At 38.9% G+C, this 6599-nt stretch overlaps 1 protein-coding gene across 1 annotated transcript in view; it reads left to right on the top strand.

Moving 5' to 3' along the window:
• The window catches only part of Ctage5 (CTAGE family, member 5), a 112765-nt gene that overhangs the window by 31706 nt on the left and 74460 nt on the right, over positions 1-6599 (top strand). The window lies entirely within an intron of this gene.

Below are 6599 nucleotides of genomic sequence, written 5' to 3'. Positions count from 1 at the left end.
GCGGCGGAGGTCGCGGCTGCAGGTTCCCAGCGCGAGCTCGCCTCTCCGCGGTGCTGTTTATTTTGAGCTGGGCGCAGTGACACGTGGCTCCTGCGACCGAGAAACTTGAGGACCGAGCCTGACATGAGCTGTGCATTTGGTGATGGAACTTCGGTCCTGCAGGGACGCCGAAGCCCGGGCGGGAGGCAGGATCCCGGCGCTGCCTTTCTCTTGTGACACAGTGACCTTTGGAGGTGCTTGCCCTACGCGGCTGTTCCCAGTGTCTGTCTGCGTCCCGAGGTCGGGTGGATGCAGTGAGTGTCCAGCGGTAGCAAACTCCCGGGGTCAAAATTTATTTTTTTCAGGTTGACATTATGAACCTGAAACCTTTTTTTCAGGTTGCAGAGTTTTCTTCCTAAGTGATTAATTGAGATGTTTAGGGACGTTCACGTTGCCGTGTTTTAAAATGTTGTATTAGTTTTTTTTTTAAACAGCTATTTAAATACTGAGGCAGTAATGATTGTTTCGTATGTGAATGAAAAAGTTGTTGCCATTGGTGTTCATTCATTTACTCAGTGGTAGGTTATGTAGTACACACACACACACACACACACACACGGATGAAAGAGCTTTCTTTCGTGTGGAAATTCTAAATAGACTAAGACGCAGTTTTGGTCATTAGCACCATGGTTTCTGTTAAGGGTGAGAAGACAGAAAAATTAGTCCGAACAGGGGTCGGAGAGATTACTTTCTCTGGAGTGGTGAGGAAAGCCCGTCCAGGCTGAGCAGGTAGCTCCGGCAGAGAAGGTGAGCGAGGGCGTAGGAGCTGTTCAACTTAAAAGCGGGCTCGGGGCGTGATGTGCGAGATGCTTCCTGGAGACAAATAGGTTCCAAGTGCCGCGGCAGGTGCTGCAGAGCCGCTGGAGACTTCGGTTTTTTTTTTTTGTTGTTTTTTTTTGTTTTTGTTTTTTTTCCTTTGGTCTTTTTGGGACAGGGTCTCACTGTGACTTTCAGGCTGGTCTTAAGCTCACTTTGTAGCCCAGGCTGGTCTCGAACTCGCAACAGTTCTGCCTCAGCCTCCAGGGTGCTGGGATTACAGGCGTGCGCCACCACTTCCTGCAAGACTTCGGGTTTAGATGGCTCGTCCTGATTGATAGTAGCTTGTAGGTTAGACGTCAGGGAAACAAAACTCAACAGGTCTTCAGGGAGAAATGACTGAGCAGGAGGGCTAGAGAAGGAGGCACTGAATGGGGATGTATGTAGGAGCTAGGAACTACAGTGGGTGTGACTTTATTGTTTAGTCGGAGACGGGGAGCGGGAGAGAGAAAGAATTTGAATCTACAGTGACTGACTCCAGATTTCCGGTGGTGGCAAGTTCGTTGTTCACTGAGATGGAGTTTATAGAAACTTCGTGGATGAGAGATGATTTCAGGTTTCACATATTTTCCCTCTTTGTTAAAAAACAATAGTCAGTACTTGGTTTTTATGACTTGTAGGACCTGTCAGATTTTGCAGAATTTTCTCTTTTCTGGTGAAAATCTTCATCTGGGTTATTTTTTGCTAAATGCTACTACTTTTACCACACTGGCATAGGTGCTAGCTAGGATGACACAATATTGCTAGGATTTTTTAGTTTAATTTAATTTAATTTTTTTTGTCTCCAATCAGCTTTTATTGGTACGTTTTAGCTATATATATAATAATCACATTCATAGAGAATTTGTACCTGTACACGACACAACTTGTTTCTTTTTTTTTCCCCATTCCCCTGCCTTCTCTTTCGTTTTAGTTTTAGTGTTTTTTTTGAGACGGAGTGTTGCTGTGTAGTTCAAGCTGGCCTTGAACTCACTGTGTAGCCCAGGCTGACCTCGAACTAACATTGATCCTCCTGCCTCAGCCTCCCAAGTGCTGGGTCCTTTTGGTTTTATGATTATTGATATTCATCTCTATTTACATAAAATTCATCCTTTGACAGAGTGTTCACTGTGTTGTACAGCAGTCGCCATGCCAGAACATTTCATCTCCCTGAAGAGAACCCTGCACCTGTCAGCAGGCCTACTCTTCCCCCTTCATCCCTTGAGAAGCACTGACCTGCCTTCTGCCTGTGTGCATGTGTATTGCACCTGTGTCGGGTGAATACAGTCCTATACTGTGTGGCCTTCTATGCGTGGTTTCTTTAACTTACGTTTTCAAGGTTCATTTGTACTTAGCATATACTATCTCATTCCTCTTTGTGGCTGAAAAATATTCCCTCATGTATTTAGACCGCTTTTATGTCAGTTGATGGACAAATATTAACAGGCTGTTAATATGTTTTTAGCTATGATGAATAATGCTGTTATGTGTACAAGTTTTTAATACGCATATATTTTTTATTCACTTGGATATTACCTATGGTTGGAATTGCTGGGGCACACCTGCTATATGTTTAACTTTTTGAGGAACTGGCAGATTGTTTTCTGTATGGGTGATAGCATTTTACATCCCCTCCAACAGTTTATGAAAGTTTCAGTTTTCCACGTCCTAACACGTGGTTTTCTGTTGTTGTTATTATTATTTTGTTTTTTTGAGACAGGGTCTCACTATGTAGTTCATGCTGGCCTTTACCTTGCTGTGTAGCCCAGGCTGGCCTTGAGCAGTGATCCTCCGGCCTCAGCCTCTTGAGTGCTGGGAGCACACATGTGAGCCACCGTGCCTGGCCCACATCCCCAATTATTATTATTTTTTTTTTTATTTTTTATTTTGAGAGAGAGTCTCACTCAGTTGTCCTATCAGGACTTGAATTTTAATCTTTCTGCTTCAGCTTCCCGCAACGCCGGGTTACAGGTTTCTGGCAGCACATCTGCTTGTTATTCCTGTACAACCACCTTGGTGGGCGTTCTGTGGTATCTTAGGGCTTTGATTTGCTTTTCCTGATACCTAATGATGTTGAACACATTTACATGTGCTTATTTGATATTTGTGTATTTCTTCTTTGGAAGAATGGCTATTCATTTTGTTTGCTCATTTAAAAAAATAGGTTGTTCTTTTAGGGTTCTTTATACATTCAGGTACTAGACTCTTATCAACCACATGAAATGAAAATATTTTCTCTCATTCTATGTTTTCTTTTCCATTTATGGTGTCCTTTGAAGCACAGAAGTTTTTACTTTGATTAAGTCCAACCTGTTTATTTTTTTCTAGTAGTGTTGAATAAATGTGGATGCCTTTGTTCTGAAGGAGGGGGGAAGCTCTCCTTCTGTTACCTGTAAGTATGTTAGCTATGGGTTTGCGCAGGTGCTCCTGGTGTGGTTGAACAAGTTGCCTTTAATCTTAGTTTGTTGAATAATCATGAAAGGATGCTAGAATTTGTCACATGCTTCTTCACTGTGTATGGAAGTGATCGTGTCCGGTTTTTTTTTTTTCTTTGTTCTGTTTCTGTGGGCTGTGTGTTAAACCATAACCTTGAATTCTTGGGATTAAATCCTGCTTGTTTGTGTATAACCCCTTTTGCATGCTGTTGGATTCACTTTGCTGCTATTTTATTGAATATTTTTGTATTCGTAGTCATAAAATACATTGGTGTATGGTTTTCTTGTGTGTTGGGGCTTCCTATCAGGGTAAATGCTGTCCTCATAGAATGAATTAGGAAGTGTTCCCAAAGGATTGATATTAGTTTTTCTTCAAAATTCTGATAAAATTCAGCTGTGAAACCATCTGGTTCTGGCTGTTCTTTGTTGGAAATTTTTTTTTTTTTTTTTTTTGGTTTTTCTCCAGTACCGGGAACCGAACTCACGACCTTGCGCTTGCCAGGCAGGCGCTTTTGCCGCTGAGCTAAATCCCCAGCCCCTTGTTGGAAATTTTTGATTACTATTTACTTGTTATAACCCTAGTCAGATTTTCTATTTCTGAATTAGTTTCATTAGCTTGTGTGTTTTTATGAGTTTATCTGTTTTGTTTAGGCTTAATTTCTAGGCATACAGTTGTTTGTAGTATTCTCTTATGTTTATTTCTGTAAGTTTGTTAGTAATGTTCCTTTAATTGATTTTAGTACCTAATTTTATAACTGATTTAGTAACTGATTTTAGTAGTTGATTTTGAGGTTTTTTTGTTACCTAAATGTATACCTATTTTGTTGATTGTTTTCTTTTTGATTTGATCTTTTATTTTATTTATTCATTGATTATTTTTTTAAAGAGGGAAGGGTTTATTTAGCTCACAGTTGGTGGAAGTTTCAGTCCATACTTGGCTGGCCCCAAGGCAGAGTGGCACATGGCAGAGGGCAGCAGTTCATGGTGGCGGAAAAACAGCAAAAGGGGAGGAGAGAGCTGATTGAGCTTTTAAAAAACTAACATTTGGTTTTATTGATTTTTGTCTTATAACTTACTTATTCACTAGAAGTTTTTTTTTTCTTGTATTTTCGCCCACTTGCTTGCTTTAGGCTTATTTTACTTTTTTTGAGTTTTTTGTTTGAAGGTTAGGCTACTGGTTTGAGACCATTTAAAAAAAACCCAGACTTTTACAGCTATAAACTTCCTTTAGACACTGTTGTAACTGTATCCTATAAGTATTATATGTTGCCTTTTTGCTTCCATTCTTTATTATTTTCTAACTTACTTTGTGATTTCTACTCTGGCTTACTGGTTATTTAGTAGATTATTATTTATTTTACCTGTTTGTGACTTTTCCAAATTTCTTTTTGTTACTGGTTTCTAATTTTAATTCATTAGGGTCAGGGAAGATACTTTGCATAATTTTAGCTTTAAAACTTGGGAGACTCGTTTTATAGCTTAACAGATGGGTCTTTTCTGAAGAATATTACATGTACATACTTGAAAAGAATGTGATTTTTGCTGTTGTTCGGTGGTGTGTTAGGTCTGGTTAGATTATAGCTCTAGTTAGAGTATAACTTTTGTTATTTTCTTGCCGATCTGCTGTTTAGTTCTTTGAGTTATTGAAAGTGAGAGCAAAAAAAAAAAGTGAGAGTTTCAAATCAACTATTGTTGAGTTGTCTGTTTTTCCCTTAAATGTGTTAGATTACCTTTTATGATTTTACTTGTATATTTTGGCTCTGGTAGCTAAAATATGTTTACAGATGTTACTCTTAAAAATCTTTGGACAAGGTCTCATTCTGTAGTTCAGACTCGCCTCAAACTCCTGGCAATCCTCTTGCCTCCACCTCCCGAATGCTGGGATTACAGTCCTGGGCACACCTGGCTACAACTGTTTTTAAAGATTGAGGTGGCGGGCGTGGTGGTTTATGCCTGTAATCCCAGCACTGGGGAGGCTAAGGCAGCAGCATCACTGTGAGTTCCAGGCCAGCCTAAACTACATAGTGCGACCCTGTGTTACAAAAAAAAAAGATTGAGGAGATGTTATTATGTAATATGTCTTCATTTGTTTCTAATAACAGTGTTTGTCTTAAATCCTGTTTTTTCTGATATTACTCCAGCCACTCCAGCTGTCATTTGGTTATTGTTTACACAGAATATTCTTTTCCCATCCTTTTAGTTGCAACACACGTGTGTCTTTAAGCTTGTGTCTTAAAAAAAAATTTAAAAAAAGCTTGTGTCTTATAGGAGGCACATAATTGGGTCACTTTTTTCCATTTCTCCAATCTTTGCCATTTAATTGGGATGTTTAATTCACTTATATTTACTGATGATTTTGTTATTTTCCCATTTGCAGATTTATAATAATTTAATTTGTATTAGTCTACTTCAAAAGTTGCTTCTATATAGTGTTATACTCCCCTTTAAGCTATTATTGTAAAAATTTACATCTTGTGTGTTCATCAACATATATTTATAGTTATTGTTTTATGCAGTTATCTTTTTAAAAAGGACTTACAGAAAATTTGTGTATATGTATCCCTGTTCTGCTTTTATATTTAGCACATTAGGCTAAGCCTGGTTGTTCATAATGTAGCTGAAGCAGCACAAACATTTAAGTAAGGCTTTATTTAATGTTTCTATGCTAAAAAATTGAAAACGCAGAGTATAAGATTCAGTAGATCATTCATCTAACATAATATGCTTTGTTCCACAGGGTTCCTGGGGCTGTAGGTATTTTAGAACCTACTGTAATTTTTTTTGTGTGCTAGGTACCATTTTAGCGTCTGTCTCTTCCTTTCCTAAAATCTGGTCCCAAGAAAGGATGACAAGTTGAAATAGCATTTTACCAGTTTAGAATGAAATACTGGTTTCCTTTTAGAGATCTCTTCACACCCTATGTATTTATTTATTTGTAATCCGATTGCAAAACAGATTGTTTGGATACCATGTATGTGACCTAGTGTCACGTATGCCTTTTTTAAAAGTTTATTTTTCTATTGGTACATTTTAGATACACATAATGATTACATTCCTCATAGGGTATTTGCACCTGTACGTGATATATGTTGCTTCTTTTTTTCCTATTCCCCTCCCCTTCCTTCAGCCCCTCTTCCCGTCCTTATTTACAAAGCTTTGTTTCCATTTTTTCCTCCTATTCTCTTTTTCTCCCTTCTTTCCTTCCTTCCTTCCTTCCTTCCTTCCTTCCTTCCCTCCCTCCCTCCCTTCCTCCCTCCCTCCCTTCCTCCTTTCCATTTCCCAGTACCTGTTACACAGAGAAACAATGCAGTATTTACATGTGTGTCTGAT

Source organism: Chinchilla lanigera, unplaced genomic scaffold (genome assembly GCF_000276665.1).
Source record: "Chinchilla lanigera isolate Chin_1 unplaced genomic scaffold, ChiLan1.0 scaffold00008, whole genome shotgun sequence".
Classification (NCBI taxonomy): Eukaryota; Metazoa; Chordata; class Mammalia; order Rodentia; family Chinchillidae; genus Chinchilla; species Chinchilla lanigera.
The sequence above is the reverse complement of the archived record's forward strand: the minus strand, read 5'-3'. Positions and strand labels throughout refer to the sequence as shown.